The following is a 23981-nucleotide window of genomic DNA, read 5'->3' as shown; positions in this document are numbered from 1 at the left end:
GAGGCTCAGGTAAAGGCTCTCAGATAGGGAATGATATACAAGCTGCTTCTTATCAGCTGGGGTTTTTCCTTGTTCCAGAATCAGCAGTTTCATTTGCTGAGATTGATAGCAGAAACTCTTGGAGCTATAATCTCCCATGGGCATTGAATGCTGACAGCCTTTTGGGGTAGTGGGGGAGGTATGGGTGAGCATATACAGAGATTTCCCTACTGTAAGTTGGGATGGGTAGATAGGGTTGCTGATTTGTTCCTTGTGGGGTGCCCTAATACTTCGAGAACCTGGGAGGTGTCAGCTAAGAAATAGGTTCAGAAAGGCTGCTATGTAACTGGTGTCCCATACAAACACTGATTACGTATAGGAGGCAAGTCCCCGTTAGCGCCCATAGCACAGAGATAGAGTTTACAGGGGGACTAAAAATGAATTAAAATTATAGAAGGACTTAAAATTGAGGAATGCAATTAGGCACATTAGCATGGTTTCATGTCCTCTAACTTGAGATACCTACATCTCTAAACATCCCAGTTAGACATCCAAACTGTATAACCCACAGCAATGAATGGGCACATCTAAGTAACATTTCACCTTAAAATAGACAGTAGGTCAGAGAATTGCTTATTTCTCTCTCCATGAATTACAAAGGGAACCTACTGCAACTACCTCAGGCTCAGGTACCTAGGTAGGTGTTGCCCTCACACTCCCCTCAGGTACTGTTATATCCCCGCTGCCTGGGGAGCCCTCCGTGTCCCAGTTGGCAGTCCATCTCCACATGCTGCCATAAAGTAGGATGACTTTTGGCAAAACTTTCTATCCATTCCCTGCAAAGGTTAACCAGCCTGTGGGTTGTGCATAAAAGTGTCTTCCCCTTCCTTGCTAGCAGGAAGGCCTGGCACACTCTGTCTGTCTGCTGGTGGCAAGCAGGAGTCTCCATGGTATCGTCTGACAAGGACCTCCTCAATTGCTGAGAACTGAGCCTGCCAAGCCTTGTACAACACCTTACACACATATTAAAAGCATAACTTAGATGAACTTGGGAATTATTTACTCTCTTCTAGAGGTACCCTGCATTCAGTCTGCAATAGGGTACTTGGGATAGCACCCTACACATAGCTTCATCCTTGATTCCCCTAGGTGTGCTCCGCTTGCCCCCAGGTGTGGATGGAAGGCACATTCACTCCCAGGGAAAACCTGTGTTGCATGCTCTATCACTAATATAAAACTAAAATAAAACACCAATCAAGTTAAAGCATTTCCCCTCATTTTGTCTTTCCTTATTTGTTTGGAGAAATCAAAGCTGGATCAGTGCTTCCATATGGACAGATGAAAAGCCTCAATATCCCTCCTCTTACATCCACCTGCAGCCGCAATAACGATTTCGTTTCCAGAGGAGTTGTTATCACTTCGTATGAGTAGGAAAGGGGAGAGAATTTGGCCCATTATCACTTTCTCAGAGTTTCAGTGAAAATAGCTATCTTTCACAGGCAAGCTAGCTTCCAGTGGCAGTCACAGAGGAGCAGAGATGTCTGCCTGCCTGCCCTGGTGACTAGCAAGAGAATACAGACAAAAAAAAAAAAGTTAAAGATTGATGCCAAACAGCAACTGTTCACTTACTCACATACATGCTTATTATACTGCACTGGAAGCAATTAAAGCAAACCTGTCATGGGAGTGCTGCAGTTGTGGCATAGGTCGGTGCCAAGTGATGGAAGTAAAAGCAATGGCTGAGCCATCTACTGCTGAGCTAGAGAAAGAGCTGGGTTTGGCATGCTTTTGCCCGAGAAAAGGTCCAGCAAGCAGATGGGGAGATGGGCTAAGGCTCCGATGCACTGTTAGCCAGCATGATGGCAGCAGCCTCATTCAGAGTGCTACCTAGTTGCTGGCAGGGGCTTTAGAAGTCACCCTACGACTCAGGCAATGCTGAACAAGTTACCATCACTGGAGTTAAGATCCTATGATTTGAGAATGTTAAAGAAGGAGGACAGTAAGGTAACACGGGGTATTTAACAGCAGGCAATGCCCAAACAAAAAGGCCAGTTGGAATAAGTGAAAAGCACAACTTCAAGGGTGTAACCCTAGAAGGGAATGAGAGAAACTCCATAAAAGATGGAGTTAAAAACAGCCCTCATCCCAGCATCCCAGGGACAGGCAGCCCATGAGGCTAACAGAGGGAAAGAGTTGTGGTTCCAGTCATCCACTGCCCTAGAGCACAGGCACAGCTGGTGGCACAGGCAGAGCTGGCTGGCAACTGCTGCCATCCAGCCAAGTGGGAGGCTCACACCCTGAGCTCTGCAAGCTGCATCCACTGCTCACCCACCAAGATAGCCATTCGTGTAAGCATTGGAGCTGAGTCCCCCACAGGTCAATGTCCCATGGTTGGCATCTTTCAAAGATGCCAGGAAAGAAAATAACATTCTTCACGTAAACAGGTAATATACTTTTTGCTATAGTGAGTTTTTCTTCAGAGGAAACAAAAATGTTAGTTATAAACCTTGTATGAATACCTGCACTGATTTTCTACTTTGATGAAACATATGACAATAATTCCAGATTCTGGCTGCTACTGGCATTACACTTGTATCCCGAGCCTTATACGTTTTGTTACTGGATGAAGAGTATCCACAGACATGTTCTTACATATATTAATTTTTTTGAGTAATTGTACATCTCTAAGCATTTTATCTGGTTTTGATCTTTAGATGTTAATTATATATTAGTGTAAAACAAATTCACTTTTTGTTACTAATATATTAAATTACACTTCTGGATTTTCAAATAATTACATGAAAAATATACAAGGCCATCTACAAGAAAAAGCTGTGATACAGTATTGTGACCCAACTCTTTCTGGACCGCACAAGATACTCATAATATATTCTGATTTCTGATATTTGCTCTTAATGTTCTTTAAGATAATTATATTCAGTTAAGAAGAGGGCACACAAAGAGAAACTGCATGAAATAATATAAATTACAAGGAAAAAAAAAGATGGCTGATCCTACAACTGGTGCATTTCTTTAAACCTTTTTCTCCCAGGAGACTGATAGAGCCTAATGAAAATAAATTATATACTGCACTGATTAAGGTGCAGTTATTGACTGAAATTCCATTTAATAGAAAATAATCTAGCTTCTATTAAGCAGTTATACTTGTTCCAGCAGGTGATAAATGGATGGCATTCTAAGATATAATCTTCTCTCTCAGGTATTACACATCCAGTATGCTAAATACAGATTAAAGTTTGTATTTGCCTGCATGCTCATTTTGTCTTAATAGAAGATTAGCAAGGGATCTAAAGAGTCACCTTTTCTATTTGTCCTTTTACTCTGGGCTGTGTGACAAATAAATGAAGAAAGGCCCTGAATTTGGCTGGCAAGTTTTCTAACATGCAAGGTAGAACAGAGACCCCTCATTACAGAGGTATGCATGGGAAAATCCTGCTCTAGAGATGCTCAAGATAATACTGTAAGTCTTTCATTTTCATTTTCTATTTAAATGTGTAAAAAATTAATTTGTAATCATGAGACAAGCCTTTCAGTAAATATAAAAAGGAAACTATAACTGAAACAATAAGTAACATTGCTTGGCGGGCTCATCTCCCTGTTCCTCCTACAAAGTCAAGCACTATCTTCTTTAAGCAATTTGTAAATGAGCAGAAAACCAGTGACAGCAAACTTTCCTACACAAACACAGAGCTACATGCAGGTCTGTGTAGAGCCACATTTCACAGTATAATGTGTTGCAAATCAATTCTTACACAGCAAGAATGTAAATCTGCAGTATCCAGTCACTGAATTTGCAAGAACCAAGAACTCTGTGCTATCAGGAACACCACTTCAAGTTTTATTCGTATGACTGTAGAGATGGTAATGTTTTATATGAGCATCAGACTCAATTCATTTTCCATAACATCCTGTGACTACTAAAACCAAACTAGGAATTAGTTAAATGTTATTTTTAAACAGGTGAACCAGAAGTACCATCTGTGAGTTTGAATTCCCTTCAAGACTTTTTGCCTCCCTATCCAAAACTTTTCTAACATCATCTACTCAGAAGTGCCAGATGCTCCTTTGCAACTCACCACCTCTTTACTTATTCTACAACAGTCATTAAAAATCATTCTTCATTTTGGTTGCATTGTGCCTTTCAGGTCCAGCTTCCACTTAGATTAATAAACTCACATTTTGAGGAAGCATTTTCTCACATTTTTGCAATAATTAATCTGCTAGCATAATACTCCAGTGAAAAGGTAAAAAGTCATTGTTTACAGTGGGTTTTGGTTTTGTCACATTTAACAGTAGCATCTTAGATACATCTTGACAACTGGTCTTATAAAGAGAGCAATTGGGTTGGAGTTGTGTTCTTAAACTTGCGGGTCCCTGGCACAGCCATGGCACACATTTATTTTTGGCTGTCAATAACTATTTTCCCTATTGCAAGAAGAGCAATACAAAGATACAGCATGGCAAGATGCTGGCACTGCGTTCAATGTTTCTGGCAGAAATCAGCGGGGCTTTCTTATTTCCCTGGGGTCATCAGAAAGCTTAGAAAATATCCATTTATTTCATTAGAAAGTAATTAGAAAGTGGAAAAGCTAATTCGGGGCTTCTGAGCTTTCTGTCATGCTATGTTTTGACATATGTAGCTGGACAAGATTCAGGGTAGCGTTAGTCAGTCCTTCTTCACTTTACCATTTCTGGCTGCTCTCGCCAGGGCTGCGTCTCCCACCATTCACTGCTCTGATGAACACCAGCGACTCACCATCACTGAGAGGAGGTTGGGAGACCAGCCGCCATGGACCTCCCCTGCAGGAGTGCACTGACCTCCCACAGTCATCTCAGATGGAGGGACCAACAATTTCGGTTAACTTGACACTACTACAGCTATTTGCCATTTTCAGCCTGGAACAAAGCTTTTACCTCAGTTTTACCACATTTACTTACAGACCTTCAGCAAAACGCAACCAGTTTTCTCTAACATTTAGTTACTAACCTCTGCCAATATTCCAGTAGCTGTCAGTATTTGTGACTCCATTATATCATTTTTCCTGTTTTTAGAGGAACTAATATTAAATGTAAGTCTGTTGCACTAGAAATAAATGTTAATATTCTTTCTTGTAAAGCAAATATCTTTTTGCAAATCACATAGAGGTCATAGCGATTGAAACTGATGTGATATAAAGATGATTGGGTAAGTACTTCTAAGGTATGACTTGTTAGAGTCCCTGTATATATAGTAGAACTAAATAAACAATAGAAAAACTATTCATTGAGTTCTAACAGATGCAGATCTGAATGTGAATATGGACTTCTACCTCTTGGATTTCCTTTTCAGTTGTATGACAGAGAAATTAGTCTAATACAGACATATTATTATTCTATTCTCACAATAGTTCACTTGAGAGGTGCATAAGCTTCTTGGCTAGTTCTTTTCACTATTAGTTCATTTATTGTATTTTTATTTTCCTGAAGTATCTACAATAGTACAAGAGGGGAAAAGGATAAAAAAAAAAAATACAGTTACCAAAAGAATTACTAAGATATGTATACAACTACACTAAGGAGAAAATTTTCATTTATATACAGCATGACAACAAGAATTCATGGTGCCAAATGACCTTGACGGATATCTAACTTCTGCCTTCACCAAGTTTTTATTTGCAAATGCAGCTTCACTGTAGAGTCAAATATGTTTTGAGAAAATGGTAGTTCGTGTTACAATTTTGTTTAAAAGCTCAAAACTCTGGTGTCATAAACAGGTTTTTAATGCTTCCTACAATGCTATGTTGACCTTCTTATCAATACAGATTAGCTGATCATGAGTCCCTGCAAATCTGGTCAACATGATAGAAATCATTGATGTAGGAATTCCTAAGAAACAGTGAAAGGCAGAATGCTTCTCTTCTCTTTCAATATTGTTTTGCCTCTTCAGCACTCCAGGACTCCTTTTAGTGGTTTTAATACAATCATGTTATTTTTCAGTATTTGTACCTCTTCAGCAAAACTAATTTGTTGAGTGTTTTCCTATCTTCCTTTGGAGTATGTTTCTGAGAGCATAACATCATTTGGAGTTCAGGGTGTGTTACACCTCACAAATCACCTTGCAGAGCATACATTTTTATGGGTGGCATCTTCATATGCTACAGTGAGCAGTGTAATAAAATGCCCTGAATACATTCAACAATTTTTCATAAATCTTATCAGCACAAGAGCCTTTATTACAACCTTTGTCTTAAAAAATACTCAGTTTCTCAGAAGCCTATTTTGGGTTTATTCTAACCTTGCTACGTATCAAAGTACAAGGATGAAGCTTTGTTCCTGCTGTCAAGACAACCACTGCCTCTTCAGCAGAAGGGAAAAAAATCAAAGACTTGTAAAATGCCAGTTGAGTTTGAACCTGAAGGCCACAGTCTCTGAGCACACCTGGTACTCCCTACAAGAGCAGGATACTCAAGAAAATTGAGGCTTCAAATGAGCTTCCATATAACAACCTATAATTTCTTTTCAGGGAGTGGGGAAAATGTTAAAGGAAAATTCAGCATGACAGTCCCTTTGCTGAAGCGTGAGGAGGAGTTCAAGATGATCTTCAGAATGCTGCAAGACAAAAGCCTCATTACATATAATAACTGCTTACCAGTATGCCAGATTCATAACAAGCTTCCTCTGCCAATTTTACTCTATCATTATACGAAGAGGTGATTAAATTATTTGACAAATCAACTTCCCTGTGCAATATGGAGTTATTGACCTCAGATAGAACAGAGCAAGGTTAGGTAATGAAGGGGGCTAAGAGGCATGGCAACTTTAAAATGGCAATATTTGTCCAAAACTTGGCTACAATACGCAGGAAATATTCAAGGTAACTAGTGAGCTGGTATGTATTTGAAAATGAACAAATGTATGTTGTGACATGATACGGCATGCCAGCCTTCAGACGCCACCTTGCATGTATTGCTTCCTCCCTCTTTTGCAGATAGAGGAACTCTCCCATATTTGATGTTCCCGGTCTTCCCTGTGTCTCCACCGTAGTTCGGTGTGACAATGGCTTTCAGGGTCTGCTCAGACTGAGTGAGGCTGCCTGGGCAATTCACAGCAGGCTGCTCAGTGTGAAACTTCTTTGCCCCTCTCCGGGTGTCTGGAACAAGAGAGCAGCCATGCCATGGCTAAAAATACACGGGCCATACTAAAAGTACAGATGGTTGCAGCACAGCAGCTGGCCACATACCCTGGTCCCATTTGGTTTACCGGTGCAGACATAGCCAATCTTTTCCACTTTACTGTTTCAAAAGACATTTCTCCTATAATCAGGAGAATCCTGTAATCCCTCATTGCCCATTTGCAGTCTTTCTTTTTGAGGGGCAGGAGGTCCACACCAATTACCTTTTTTGTCCTGCTGAAAATACTTGCAGTCTCAAATCCTGCAACAGGAAAAATGTGACTGAGAGCAAAAGAGATGTCTTGAATGACACTAGCTGAATTTTCTGCGCCGAAACGTTCTTACTCAAATGAATATGACTAAGGTTTATTCAGAGTTCAGGCTCTGTGGAAGTGCAAATAAGGCCACATGCAAAGGTCACTCCTGATAAGCAGCCCCACTCTTGGTGAAGTCATCAGGAGGTACCATTTCAGGGACAGCTTCTGCACAATACTGACCTGCTGTGTTGTAAGAAATGAACAGCCTCAATGTGAGCCAGCAGTTTAAGTGGGATGAAGACAGGGAAAAGCAAAGGTCAGGCTGGTACAGCAGTGTTCTGACGGTGTCCAGAACTAAGCTGCATAGCCCCTGGTACAGCTATATTCCAAACTAGCAAATAAGAAGTGTGGAAGAATCCTCATCTGGAGACTGAGTGGGTCATTGTTCCCTCCACCTGCAAGTGAACATACGACCCTGACTGTGGCCATAGCTGTCTTCTCCAGGCTCAGCAGATTGACCAGATGCTTCCTCATTCCCCTATGCAATGCACTCCCAAGGACCCCCAATGGCCTCTCCAAAACTCTTCCGCTTCAACCCTCACCTTAGGTGGTGGGCAGCCACCAATCTCCCAGGCTGTATAAAGGGAATCATAACTTTTCTGACTCATTTGCATGACCTCTTGGCCAGCCAAAACAAAACTGCTATCCAAAGCAGGTGCTGCCAATAATTGGCTCTTTCTAAAACCCATGGGTTGAGTGTGAAAATGGTACTACATATGCTAATTTCTCACTATAATATGTGCATGAACCATTCTCTTCTAAATCCTTTATTTTGCCACGAGTGCTTTGTTTTGAAAATCCCACGCTGTGTGGTTTCACACAGGCTCTGCTGTGCTTCCTTCATACTGTGTTTCAGGGCTGGTGCCTCCCACCTCCCCTTCTCTGTATAGTAACAACCAGTCTATCGTTGTATATGTGCACATTATAAAAGTAGAATCTGGAAAGCACAGTTCACTAGCAGTTTTTAAAAATATGTCATTGAAATTGAATGTCCTGCTTTCCTTACTTGTTTTTATCTCAACTTTTCATCTCTACTACCTAAAATACTAATTACATTATTCACTTGATCTAAACCATAGTTCAGCTATTAAATGGAGTATATGGGATTCTTTTTTGTCTGTTTCCTCTTTCTATTTTATGGTTATTTTAAAAGATACCAGGAAAGAGTCGGGTTTTATAGAGCATTTATAATCTTAGCCATAAACTGCCTAACACTAACCTTTTACGAGTCTCAAATAACTATCTACTTCCATGTCCATGAGACTGTCACACAGGCTATCAAGTTCATTTTCTCACCTCTTCAGAATATCTCCACCCTCACCCACAGGTAACAACTCCCATTGCCTGTCTACTTGACTAACTGGTTAAAACTTTTATGTTAAACTCAGACTAATTGTTCTCAAGCAGTCCTTGCTCTGTGTGTTTCTAAAATCACATGCATGCCAACAGTCATCATCATTTCCAGCTTTTTTCAGTCTTTCCAATTCTGTAAGTTGCAATATTAACTTATGTTATCATTCTTGATTTATTGTGTCTATGATGTTCAGAATCCAGCAGGAAAAAAAATAATTTTTTTTCCAGACTTATATTTTGAAGGAACTGTATAGGTCTTCCTTGAAAATCAGGACTAAAACATCAACTGCTGTTTCATGGAAGTGTTTTCTCTGTAACTGATTGTTTCTCTGTACTAATTAATTCCTGTTTGTTGTGATTATCTTCTGTAAAAGTGTTTGACATATTGGATGGGAATGTTATATGAGCAATACACTCCTGGATTCTGGTGATGCCCTTGTGAGATGCATTTACCATGGTAGTTATGGAAATCTTGTACACACATATTTCTTGGTTTTGATTGTGTGGTTCTCCCATGGACAGATTCATCCAATACTTGTTGATTTGCAAGAAGTTTGTTCTTGATAACGAGTTTGGTGAGATTAGGAGATGTGCCAAAGTTGACAGAGGAGGTGTTGGGAATATATATTTCAGGACATAGTTTTCTCAGAGTACGGGCTGTAATTGTGTAAAAGACTTTGTATAGAAAATCGGTATATGACCGTACATGATTACTAGGAAGACATGACTTAAGGGAAGGGTGCTTTTTATGTTGTAAACAGCTGGCAAAGTCAGAGACTCAGCTTATTCATCCAGAGGTATTCTTTAAGGGCCACTGGTGCTCTTTAGCTTGCTAAGACAAAAAGCTTTTCCCAAACAAATCTAAGGCCTTCACAATGTCACCTGATATCTCAGCTGCAAATTACAAATTTTTCAGCATGTTTTGGAAAAACTTCGATTCTTTTGTGATATTTTCAATGTAGTCATTTGTATGTTGTCATTTTCTTGATGATACATGATGTCTATAAAGGGTATCTGGATGTAAGAGTACTCCAGACAAAGACAGAGGAAATTATTAACTGATGGTAGAAAACTGTGAAGTCAATATTTTTAGGTGATGTAATCAAATTTTTCTTCTGAACTATGCATGCCCTGATTTATCCAGAATGCTACTCAGGCACTACTAACAAGTACCTTCAAAGTACACTTTGAATCAAAGAATCATCTAGGTTGGGAAAGACCTTAAAGATCATCCAGTCCAACCATTAACCTAACACTGACAGTTCCCAACTACACCATATCCCTCAGCGCTATGTCGATCCTACTCTTAAACACCTCCAGGGATGGGGACTCCACCACCTCCCTGGGCAGCCCATTCCAACGCCTAACAACTTGTTCTGTAAAGATGCTTCCTAATATCCAGTCTAAGCCTTCCCTGGCACAATTTGAGGCCATTAACTCTTGTCCTATCACTTGTTACTTGGTTAAAAAGACTCATCCCCAGCTCTCTGCAGCCTCCTTTCAGGGAGCTGTAGAGGGCGATGAGGTCTCCCCTCAGCCTCCTCTTCTCCAGACTAAACACCCCCAGTTCCCTCAGCCGCTCGTCGTATGACCTGTGCTCCAGACCCTGCACCAGCTTCGTTGCCCTTCTCTGGACACACTTGAGTCATTCAATGTCCTTTTTGTAGTGAGGGGCCCAAAACTGAACACAGGAATCGAGGGGCGGCCTCACCAGTGCCGAGTCCAGGGGTCAGATCCCTTCCCTGTCCCTGCTGGCCACGTTATTTCTGACACAAGCCAGGATGCCATTGGCCTTCTTGGCCCCCTGGGCACACTGCTGGCTCCTGTTCAGCTGTCTGTCATTCAACCCCCCCAGGTCCCTCTCTGACTGGCAGCTCTCCAGCCACTCCTCCCCAAGCCTGTAGCGCTGCTGGGGGTTGTTGTGGCCCAAGGGCAGCCCCCGGCATTTGGCCTTATTGAAACTCCTGCAGTTGGCCTCAGCCCATGGCTCCAGCCTGTCCAGGTCTCTCTGCAGAGCCTCCCTACCCTCGAGCAGATCAACACTCCCACCCAACTTGGTGTCATCTGCAAACTGACTAAGGGTGCACTCGATCCCCTCCTCTAGATCATCAATAAAGATGTTAAACAGGAGTGGCCCAAAACCGAGCCCTGGGGGACACCACTCGTGACTGGCCACCAACTGGATTTAACTCCATTCACCACAACTCTTTGGGCCCGGCCATCCAGACAGTTTTTTACCCAGCGAAGCGTGTGCCCATCCAAGCTGTGAGCAGCCAGTTTCACCAGGAGAATGATGTGGGAAACGGTGTCTAAAGCCTTACTAAAGTCAAGGTAAACAACATCCACAGTCTTTCCCTCATCCAATAAGCAGGTCATCTTGTCATAGAAGGAGATCAGGTTTGTCAGGCAGGACCTACCTTTCCTAAACCCATGCTGACTGGGCCTGATCCCCTGGTTGTCCATTATATGACTTTTAATGGCACCCGAGATGATCTGCTCCATGACCTTCCCTGGCACCAAGGTCAGACTGACAGGTCTATAGTTTCCTGGATCGTCCCTTCTGCCTTTCTTGTAGATGGGTGTCACATTTGCCACCCTCCAGTCCAATGGGATCTCCCCAGTTAGCCATGACTTCAAGTAAATCATGGACAGTGGCTTGGTGAGCATATCTGCCAACTCTCTCAGCACCCTTGGGTGTAACCCATCCAGTCCCACTGGCTTGTGTTTATCCAAGGGGTGTAGCAGGTCTCTGACCACCTCCTCTTCGACTGTGCTGACCTCATTCTGCTTCCCCTCCCCATCTCCCAGCTCATGAGCTGGGTGTCCAGGGAACAGCCAGTTCCACTGCTAAAGACTGAGGCAAAGTAGGCATTCAGCACCTCAGCCTTTTCCTCATCCTTAGTTACCATGTCTCCCTCTGCATCCAGTAAAGGAGGGAGATTTTCCCTAATCCTCCTTTTGCTGTTAATGAATTTATAAAAACATTTTTTGTTATCCTTAAGAGCTGTAGCCAAGTTGAGCTCTAGCTGCACTTTGTCTCTCCTAGTGTTCTCCCTGCATAACTTCACTACATCTTTATAGTCTTCATGAGAGACCTGCCCCCTCTTCCAAAGGCAATAGATTCTCCTTTTGTTCTTGAGATCCAGCCAAAGATGCCTGTTTAGCCAGGCCGGTCTCCTTCCCTGTCTGCTTCTTTTTCAGCACATGGGAACAGCCTGCTCCTGTGCCTTTAAGACTTCTCTCTTGAAGTATGTCCAGCCTTCTTGGACTCCCATATCCTCCAAGGCAGCCTCCCAAGGGATTTTGTCAGTCTTGAACAGGTCAAAGTTAGCCCTCCAGACTAAGGTGGCAGTTTTACTAACCCCTCTCTTTGTTTCTTGAAGGATCAAAAACTCAATCATCTCATGATCACTGCACCGTAGACGACCTTCAACCTTTACTTCCGCTACAAGCTCTTCCCTGTTCACAAGCAGCAGGTCCAGGAGGGCACCTTCCCTGGTCGGCTCACTCACCAGCTGTGTGAGGAGGTTATCCTCCACACATTCCAGGAACCTCCTGGATTGTTCCCTCTCTGCTGTGCTATGATCCCAGCAGATACCCGGGATGTTAAAGTCCCCCACAAGAACAACGGCAAGTGACCACGAGATTTCTCCCAACTGTTTATAGAAAGCTTCATCCACCTCACTGCTTTGGCTGGGAGGTCTATAGCAGACTCCCACAGCAAGATCTGCTTTACTGGCCCATAACCTAATCCAAATACTCTCAACTCTGTTATCACTATACTTGATTTCTGAGCTTTCATAGCATTCTCTTACATATAGGGCCACTCCACCACCTCTCCTTCCCTGTCTATCCCTCCGGAAGAGCTTGTAGCCATTGACTGCAGCACTCCAGTCATGTGAGGCATCCCACCATGTTTCTGTCATAGCTACTATGCCATAGTTCTCATGTTGCATCACTGCCTCAAGCTCCCCCTGCTTGTTGCTCATACTGCGTGCGTTGCTATAGATGCACTTGAGATGAGCTAATGAATCCAACACCTTTTTGTGAGGTGGGCCCCATTCCCTACCAGACCCTTCTCAGGCACTTCCACAGTTCCTAAACATCTTTCCCTTCTCTTAAATGAAATGGCAGAGGGAGAGCCCCCATCAGTCCACTATCCTTCAAGCTTTGGCACACTTCCCTTGGGCTTGTTCCTAACATGGCAGGTTATCACCCCCTCCACCCCTCATACCTAGTTTGAAGCCCTGTCAGTAAGCCCTGATAACTCCTGACCCAGAATCCTTTTCCCCCTCTGGGACAGCTGCATCCCACCTGTCTCATTTGTCACCAGCAGACCAGGTGCCTTATAAATCTCGCCATGGTCAAAGAATCCAAAATTCCAAGAGTGGCATCAGTGTCTGAGCCACGTGTTAATCAGATGTTTTCCACCCTCTATCAGTGGTTTTCCCCTCCACTTGAGGGATTGATGAAAACATGACCTGAGCTCCCGAGCCTTCAAGTAGCCACCCCAGTGCCTTGAAGTCCTTTTTGAGTGACTTAAGACTTCTCTCTACCACCTCATCTTTACCTGCCTGGATAACAAATAAGGGGTAGTAATCAGAGGTCCGCACCAGAGCAGTGACCTTCCTTTTGATATCTCTGACCCAAGCTCCAGGGAGGCAGCAGATCTCCTATGGTATGGGTCTGGTCGACATATGGGCCCCTCTGTACCCCTTAGAACAGAGTCACCACTACAATTACCCTCCTTTTCTTCTTACTTGAAGAAGTCACAAGTTGTGGGGCTGAGGGACAAGCTGTGGATGACTCACTAGATGGGTCCTCGTTTCCATCTTCATTTGGCTGGCCATCTAGTTCCAAAGCCTCATACCTATTGTATAATGACAACTGGGAAGGTGAGGGGGGCCAAGAAGGTTTTCACTTGCCTGAAAAAGTTGAGCTTTATCCCAATACATTGAGACTCTTTTGGACATGCTCATGTCTTAATCATTCAAGTGGTCTCAATGCAATCAAATAGTACAGTTCAGAAAAGCTAGCAGTTGCTTTTGCAGTCTTCTGGTGGAAGTGGCCCTAAGCACCCAACCACTTGCAAAACTGACTGTAAAGCTGATTTTCCTTGTTCTTTTTACCAGCCTCTCGCTTTAAATACTATTTAGGTTCTTTTGTTGAATTCAAATTTTTAACAAGATGATCCAGAGTCCTTCTCTCCCACAATGATGTTGAGCAAACTTTTCCAGGTAAGAGCACAGCAGTTCAATACAGTGTTTAGAATATGGGTCACAATTCTTTTTCTGATCTGTGAAAGAAGTATTAATAAGCTCTTGGCATTTAGAGAAACAATCTTTTTATTTCGTTTTCTTTTCTTTTTTTTTTTTTTTTTTATTCATTTGAATGTTTTTTTCCCCAGCTTTCAACTTCTGTAAGAAAAAACCTTGGAAGAAAATTAAAACTTCTTTTTAAAACACACCACAACTTGTTGATATTTTCAAGCTTTTCAGTATAACTGCATTCACAAGTTGAATGTGTGTGCTGTTTAATATCAAACAATTGTTTTAGTGCCATTTCAAGTGTCTGGCTGTGTTCATGCCTGCTAATTAAATATTTTGTAAAAAGAATACAGCCTAAATTGTGCAAAACTTCATCTACATCTGCTTCTCCTATGAAAAGACGTCCTTGGAACAACTCCAGTATATTAAATAGAAAGCCGTTTATTTCAAATAAGACAGTCATTTACCTGTAGGCTGTAGCATGAGTTACTGTCTATTGAATTCACCATTCTCTCACTTTTGACAGTAAATAATGCAAGTGTCTCTGTGGGATAAAAAGAAATTATTATTTTAACCCTATTCAGATGTGTAATGCTGTGGTGCATTTGGTGTTTGGTGATAACCAAATATTTCTGTCCCATCTCCAAAGACTTCAGGGTGGAATAAAGAAGTCGTCATGTTTCCCACTCATATTCAGCACAGAGGGTCATTAAAGGCTGTGATGGTAACACCTGCAGGTCCCTTCAGGACAGGGCTCTCTCACATGAAGCAGCATCCATATGAAGCCTTTGAGGGAAGTGGTGAGACAACAGTTTGTCACTGTGGGCAGACAACACATGCATTTACACATTATCACTTTTATATTATGTGTTAATCACACCATTCTGCAGCTTTCTCAATACTTTGCAGGTAATTGAAAACCAAAGGACATAAATATAAGCAAGATGGAGCTGACAGTGCTAAGAAAAGAAGAGCAGTATGGAGAGCCTGTCTCGTTTGGACCGTCCATCACAGCAGTGCAATGCATCCACTAGGCAACTGGTGGGTTTCTGGAGTCCTCGAGGCTATGAAAAGTCAAACTGTGAGCCACTCAACCACTGCCTTCCAGACTGACCATTGCACACTTTTAAGAAAGAAAATCTTCTCTGTGCTAAGACTCACCATAAGACCAAACCTAGCTTCACACATATAGCTTATTCCTTCACATAAAAATTTTCTGTAATTTTCTAAATAGTGGAACTTTCAGTTAAGAGTATGAAGCTTATAGTGAAAGAGAAAGAACTTGTAGAACTCAGCACTAAAATGATAAGAATAATGCTTAAGTTTCTTGTCTTTTTCCATTAGCTTTCTCTCTTTAAGGTTCTTTACAAAAATATACACACGTACTTAACAAAAATGTCCACAAGTCCTTTAAGATAAACAAATTTTTCTGCCAAGAGGCTGAAGAGAAGCCAGAAGAAAGCAACAGAGAGTCACATCTTTCCAAGAAGAAGAGCTTAAGAAGTCACTGAACAGATAATATGCTTGGTAATATACACAGAGATGTCATAGAAGTGTCCGAATGTTCGATTTATCCAGACTGATCTTCCTGCCCCTGCTTTCACGCATGTAATTTCTCCAGTCAAATGTCTTCTTGTTCTCATAGCAAAGTATGATTACAGCAGGCACGGTAAAGCTTGTTCCACATATTGCAATATGCTATAAATCTTCCTATAGATAATAATTTTTAAAAAATACAAAAATTGATGCATGTTTCTGTGAGATAAGCTGAAATCTGTCTTATCTAAAGTGGGTGGAAAAAACTAAAAACAAATGCTGTATGATTTCCCTTAAACACATAGAAGCCTTCGTCCATAGTATTAGAAGATCACCATGGCACAACACATCTGGCAGTACTCGGTGAAGACAGTTGTCAGCTTTTCTCAAAAAAACATAAAAAATGTAACTCATCTTGGCATAAATACCCTTTAAGTTTGAGCCATTACAATGTGATTGCATCAAAAGCTTCTAAAACATTGCCAGATCTTTACAAGACTGGGCTAGAAGCAATTGGGATTACACTGAATTTTGGAACCAAGTAAATTAAAACGTTGAATTTTTTTCCAATTGAAGTTGAGTAGCATTTTTGCTGTCACAAGTTCAGTCATAGCAAAGCATTGTTTGCTCAAATAATAATCTTTACACATTTATCAAGATAATAAATGTAGTTAATTGGGAAAAAGAAAATTCTGCCAGGTGCTAGATAAATATACATTATCACTAGGAATCAATTACAACTTGTAAAACCTCTGATCATTACAAAGTCCAGTTTCTTAAGCAATAGCTGAATAAAACATGCAGATTGCTGAAAACAAGAGAGATCTTTAATTAGATATGAAGTAGGATTGTTAAAGATTTAGTGATTCTTATTATAATATCTGATATGACAGGCCATTTGCCCATACATGTTGATGAATAGGTTTTTAGCTCTAACCTGAACAAAGGCAATTTCATTAGTTGCAGAAGCAGCAACCCAGTACCATCAGCTGATGTACTTCCAGACCTTACAAATTTGATTCCACATTAAATGCCTTTGCCAAGTACATGTTAGACCCTTGCGCTAACTTTTGTTTCCTCGCTGAAGCCACTTCAGGGATAAAAGGAACTGTCTGAAGCAGGGACTGCTTTTGCAGCGAAACGCAAATGCAGACCCATGGTTATGAGGAATCACCATTCCACCCACATGGATACTGGTTTAACTTTCCGTCTGACGTTAGCTCGTTTTAACTGCCGGAAATACTCAGCTCCAGACTGAGAGACAGACATGGAGGTATCTGCACATGGGTATGTATTTATGCCATGGCTTTCACTGCCATCAGTAGGGGTTTAGGCAAGACAGGGGATACCAAAGTGCGACTCGACTCCCCCAGGACAGACATCTCTGTGTGAGCAGCTTGCCTCTGCTGAAGAAAAGGCTTCACCATGAAGGGGAATGAGGGGGAACATGCAGAAGGCATCATAAAGTTTAGGGAATAAGAGTGAAAGTAAAAATGCTGCAGGGGAATTGAGATCATGGAGATGTTCAAAGAAAGGAAGAGTGTACAAATACATGGGGAACCAGACTCTTACCCGTTGTGCTGCTCACAAAATGTTTCATTCCACCTTTCAGACCACAGTGTTTCAGATGTGGAACAAGATTTAATCTTCTGGGAAAATGCCTTGAAACAGAAGTTCGAAATCTATAAATCCATACCAGTTCAGGACCCAGAAGCAGATGTTCAGTACTACAACATTCAGAATTTATTGTTGCTTATGCAACTGAAATTCCACTTTCTTGCACCTATTCATTTCACTTGTCTGGACAGTCATAACACAAGTCACCTGCACTGACAAAGCACAGACCTATCACTGTCCAGATTGCATACTGTTCAAAAAGCACCCTGCACAGAACAAAGATTATGTATTCCAAAGGGTAATTTTCAGAGCCCAAATCTGGCAAAATTTTCATGAGAACAGCAGAAGAGCCAAGACAAGCTTCAGAATTATTCACTCACTCATGCTCCTAATTAAGAACGTGAGTTATTTAAAATAACACTGCAGCAAGACCTTTTTCTCCTCTTGGCCACCACCTTGAGAATATTTCTGTCAAAACAGAACCAAATCTGTGATAGACGCTGAAGCTTGAAAAATGTCAGTCCATTTCCCTATTTTTTGAAGAAGAACATGGGGCATTCTTGACAGTGATGTTTCTTTCAGCTCTACATATGCTAAATTCTGCAGCCACTTAATCTCATTTGTCATTAGATTCATGACAGGCCGACGGATACAGGTGTCTTTTTTTGTACCAGCCATTCACCGTACCTGTAATATCATGCCATCACAAAAGCGATGATAAAGAGACTGCTGTTTCTGAGCATTCTCACATGATATGGGTCAAGTATATTAAAATGCTATAGGCTATGAAAACGGCTGTTCAGGAACTATCCTACCTGTCATTCAGGTTCAATCACCTGAGGATCTTCCAGCTTGAGACTGTGTATCCAGGCTGCTGTCAAGCACCAGGTCTCGTGCCTCCACAAGATTTACGCCCAGCATTTTCCTTCTGTCCCATTATTATAATTACGGTCTTGGTGCAGTCCATGACTGTATCGTCTACAGCAACCACCTCTTTTCTACATTTTCCATCTCCAGCAACACTCCTCTAGTGCAAACAAAATACAAGGACCAGAAGTATCATCCTCCCCTGTCAATTAACTGACACACTTCTATCAGAAAGGTGGCTGTGGTGTTACACAGAGAGAAAACTTATTCTTTCTGTCCAAAGAACAAAGGTATATTTTATTCTGATTACAAATTCTACTGTGGCTTACAGTTAAAAATTGTAACAACTGAGGCAGCAAGAGTAGTCCTGCATCTTTTTCTGTTAGAATTTTATATATACTTACACAAAAGATGGTAAAGCATCAATTCTCCAGTGGAGCTCAAAGTAACTGGAAAAACAACATGTGTCGCTTTATGTTGTCTGCATGTTTTCTATTGTGTTACTCTTAAAACATAGCAGTTACAGGTAATTAATAATTGCTAGTTTCTATTAACATTAAAAAACAACATCAAGAACAGCTCCTTTTTAACAATGGCACATTTCAACTAGCTTGCCCAGGATTCTTGTTTCTATGGCCTGGGCTTGACAGACTAAGAATACACCCAGCTGGTTTTCAGACCAACACTTTCAATAGTCTGGGGAAGGGCTGTGTGACTTGTCATAAAAACAGCTGCCTCTGTCTCCCCAACCAGCCAGGAATAAGCTGAAGAGAACAAAACCTTGAATGAAAACACCTCGACTTTTCATGTGAGGACAAAAGGTGGTCATTATGCATACCAGGAAGGTTCTTTTATAGCTGGTAATTACATATAAATTGGAGAGTTATAATAAAAAATCATTTCTCTCTTCATTTACCTAAAATGTGATTTCTACAGCCATTATATAATTACTGGTATTTTTCAGTAACATTATTAAGAACAAATGAGCTGTGTTTCTGAAATAATCATAAAGATGCAAATACTGAAAGTTCCTTATTAGAACTGGTTGTTCAGCATGAAGCAAGTGGCAGGAAAAAAATCTTTTCCTGAAAAATGCAAACTGAACTTTTCTCAGTGTTGAAAAAGGATCAATTTCTACCTTTCTACTCTCAAGAAATAAATTATCCCTATTATCTCTGACACATTATTTCAAGCTCTCCATTTTTCTCGGTTTCTTATTTGTTCAGAAAATGTCTACCGACTACTGACCTCCAGCAGCAAGCCTAAAATAAGATGTAGCAAGATCACAAAAATTCCTAAAAGAACAGGAACAGCTCCCTGCTGTTACTATTCTTCCAGAAAATGTCGGTCCACCATGAAATTAATGTTATTCATGACACTTAGTCAAGCACTCATTCACATGTGCAAGTCTCAAATGTTTGAGTGTAAGCAACAGTAAGCAACATCTTAGTGAAAGAATATTAAAATAAAGAATAACCATCTCTTAGGAGATACCTATATCTCCATGAACTACAGCCTGGATAGATTTTAGACAGCTAAGTTAGATGATATACTTCACCACAATGAGCAATTTCAGATGTCTTGGAGGCTGAAAATCCATTATTCATCATTCATAATAATTATTAATACAGAGGAACAAAAGGAGTGATACAGAGAACAAAAAGGAGAGAAAGACTTGTCTATTTCGAGGGAGAAGGAGGATTGGAATCAGATGCATGAATACCATCATGTCATCACCCAGTCCACCAGAAACTTAATTTATCTTAAAGCAGATTATTTTTTGTTACTGGTAGTGTTTCTGTAAACAGATAAAACCAGTCAGAAAGCACAAGAAATGCAGAAGTAAATATTCAGTCCTCCAAGACGTTTTCTGTTGGCAGAAGGTAAAACAACTCTCATCTCTGCAAGAGCCCTGGGGCTTGGTGTTGGCATTTCCAGCAGATTTCTGCTGTGCTGAGCTACCCTGGGCCACAACAGCAGCAGAAGGCTCCAAACAAAAAAATAACATGACTTGAAATGTGGGAGAGCAGACAGAAACCTATTGCATGGGCCCAATGGCAGTCCGTCAGACTCGTGTGTCCCTTCTCCCAGCCCACACTCTGGCTCACCAGATGCTTCTGCCTGCTGAGGGCTCCCTCCCAGGGCTGGAAGTTCTTTCAGCAGGAAGCTGCAAATCAGATCTGAGCTCATGATAAAAAATGAAGGCTTCACTGCTGGGTTGAGGAGGTGAGCAAGATACCTGATTTTCAAGACAAGGTATTTTTTAATTTTTAAAAGAATGCAGCATGTTTTTTCATTATAATAAACGACACATTATAATTCATCTGACTCCTTGAAAGTTTCATATCTCCCACTTACTCCACTGATGATGGGAAAGAGGCTCTGTCCTTAGCTGACAGATTATTGGAGTGGCTTCTTCCTGGCTAATTGTTAAACTTCCTGTTTTAGCATAATTTTGTTACCTTGCTCTTTCTCTTGTGATTATATGATGTAGTGTTTGAATACCTTCTGTGATACTCTTGCTTATTTGTAATGTCACCAGAAAGCTTGGAGTAAAATTTTGTACATCTTAATGATTTATCAGAATATTTTTAATCTCATCTTTTTAAACTCATAGTACCAGCTTAAATTTGTCTGTGACTACATCCCCGGTATTTAGCGTTGTGCACAGAAGTCAGTCTTATGGATTTTCAGTCTGCTAGTAGGAAAAAAATCACAACTTATTGATCAAAATATGATACACATAGTAAATATGTGAGTACCTGGAAAAGTATTCACAGGTTTGTATGGTCCTCACAGGTTCTTCAGTAAGATCCTTTCACTGGCATCACATCAAACACAACATTAATTTACAAATTAATGTCTTTTTCTTTGTTCGATCACAAAATGCACCTTATTTACATGTCTGGTTTTGCATTGACATATTTACTTTAGCAGGTAGTCTTTAGCTGATATAAGCAATACTTACTATTTGACACAAGGCACTTCTCAGTAAGTATAGCCAAGAGAGAGGGGAGAGGGTGGGAAGATTATTGAAAGTGGAGCCTGGATACAATAAATAAGTCACAGAAAAAATGAAACATAAAATATGGCAACTCATAAGCAAAACAATGTGTATGTGAATATGAAGCACGAGGTTATGGCTGTCTTTGAAAAATGATAATGCTTGCTCTTGAGCCTAACTGCCAGACTGCAGTTTTCTGATGAGTGTTCAGTGTACACCTTTTCATGATGACTCCATTTTCTGTTTCAGGTTGTGCCCATTGCCTCTTGCCCTGTTACTGGGTACCACTGCAAAGAGCCTGGCTTTGCCTTCTTTACTCACTCTCATCAGGCACATGTACACATTGATCAGATCCTCCTGAGCCTTTTCTTCTCCAGGCTGAACAATGCAGCTCTTTTAGCCTCTACTCATACATTAGATGCTCCAGTTTCTTAACCATCTTCATAGCCTTTCACTGGACTCACTCCAGTAAGTCTCTGTGTCTCTTGGACTGGGAGGCCCAGACCTGAACCCAGCACACCAAATGTGTTTCACCAGGGCTGAGTAAAGAGGAAGGATCACCTCTCTGCTCGTGATGCTCTGCCTAATCCATCCCAGGAGACTGTTGGCCATCTTTGCTGTGAGGGCACACTGCTGGATCACATACAATTTGTTATCCACTGGGACTCACAAGTAATTTCTTATAAAACTGCTTTCCAGATAGTTGGTCCCCAGCATGTAGTGGTGTATAGAGTTATTCCTTCCCAGTTGCAGGACTTGCCGTTTCATTTTGTTGAACTTTATGAGACTCCTCTCAAACTGTTTTTTGAGCCTGCCAAGGTCCTTTTGAACTGCAGCACAACCATGTGGTCTATAATCGCTCCTCCCAGTTTTGTATCATCTGCAAACTTGCTGAGGGTGCACTCTACCTCATCATCTAGGGCATTAAGGAAGATGATATTGATAAACATTATTGGCCCCAGCATAGACCCCTGGGACTCACCACTAGTCACTGGCCTCCAGCTGGACTTCAAGTTGCTGATCACAACCTTTTGAAACTATCAGTACAGAAAGTTTTCCATTTATCTAGTTCATTCTTCATCAATTTGTCAATGAGAGTGTTGTAGGAGATGTTGTCAGATGTCTTGATAATGTCAAGATAAACAACTACACAAGATGTTCTGTTCTCATTCTTTTAATTATGATCAGCCACAACTCCACTGCATTTACCAAGTGTCCCAAGCCCTGAGCAACCTGGCCTGAAGGACCCTTCACTGACCCTGCTGTGAGCAGGAGATTGGGCTGGATTGCCTCATGAATGATCCTGTGATTCATTATAGCAAAAACAGCTGAATTGCTCCCCACCAGGAACTGGACCCAGGGCTAGACTCTTCCTGTTATGGAAAGGTGCTGGGATGGCACAGCCAGGGAACTGCCATGAAGGATCAACATTGCTTCTCCTGTTGGACAGAGGGACAGAGGAGATAGGGGCAGGGAATGCTGCTGCTGGGAGGGTCATTTCCCACATTCAGCACTGAGCTACTGTACCAGCTCATCTTCCCACAGCCCAGCACGCGTTACACCAAGTCTGGGAGCCCCTCCTGTCAGCCTCAGCAGTCTGCAGCTCTGGGTGAGCCCACCTGATAATTATGAGCTCTGGTTTATAGCGCTCCTTTCTGGCTACTGATGGACAGAGGATTAAAGCTAAAAGAAAAATGGCAGAAAGAGGTGAATAACAAGAAAAGAACAGCTAATCATGCAGACTTAGCAGTGTGCAAAAGGTTATTTTTTTTTTCTAATATTTTTCTATTGTTTGCTCAGACATGCTAGACTTTCAATAGCCTACAGTGCAGTGGGGAAAGAATGCAGTTATTAGATTGTGCTAAAGAAACTCGAAGAATATGAGATCCTAGAAAAAAGATACTTCTAAAAGACATGATTTTTTAAAAAAAATCTCAAACTGGTGATTTCTTTTTATTATTTAACACGCCTGAGATTGTTGAGTCAGACATGCAGTATTGTAATGCCTGTGGCAACATTAACTCAAAATCCATTTATAATAAGGATCAGAAACACAAAATTGAAAAAGTAACTCTTAGATGATTCTCATCTAGATTTCTAAAGGTTGCAGAACCATACTGTAAGTTTTAAAAGGAATATAAATAATGATACGGGGAATTCAAAGGCAAAGGCAAAGAAAAAGTTACCCTGAGGAGTCTTTGTGAAACTAGGTATCTGGTGAACAACTTAAGACAGTATCTGACATTAAGGTGAAAGCCTGTGTAAACATGACTAAGTTATGTTAAACAGACAGATAAAACTGAGATGATGGAGAAGTCAATAAATCACTCCTTACTGTGGTAAGGTAAAATAGAATCTCAAAAAGATAACATCTGTAAGAGTTTTGGGAAATGGAGTGCTTGCTTGCAGGCTGAAAGTATACAAGAAGTTAAATCGTGTTGGTCATTTTAATGTTGTTATTAGGTTGTTAATTTGAGTCATCCCTGTGAGTGCATCCAGGACTAAATCATCCTTCTCCATCCACAGTTTTAGAGGCTCCCAGTCACATCCACACTGCCCCAAACATGTCTCATCTGTCCTGCGAGGTTGGCAGGACACCTTCTCCTGGGCTCTCCATAGTCATTGCTGTACCATGTACATCCTTCACAGCCTTTAAAACAGAGATGTCATTACTTTTTGTTATAAACCAGGGGCTAAGAAAGAGGACCACTGGAAACAGGACAGTTCAGTGGGTTATGAGCCTTTTCTGTGCTCTTCCCATGCTTTGAATTATTATGTGAACATCTGCTCTGTAGGACCGGCTCACGCCGATGCAGGAGGCTCCTGCAGGGATGCGGCACACTGTCACATCTCATGGTGTTCATTTGTCA

Source organism: Athene noctua, chromosome 1 (assembly GCF_965140245.1).
Source record: "Athene noctua chromosome 1, bAthNoc1.hap1.1, whole genome shotgun sequence".
In the NCBI taxonomy this organism is placed as follows: Eukaryota; Metazoa; Chordata; class Aves; order Strigiformes; family Strigidae; genus Athene; species Athene noctua.
Note: the sequence above shows the minus strand (reverse complement) of the source record.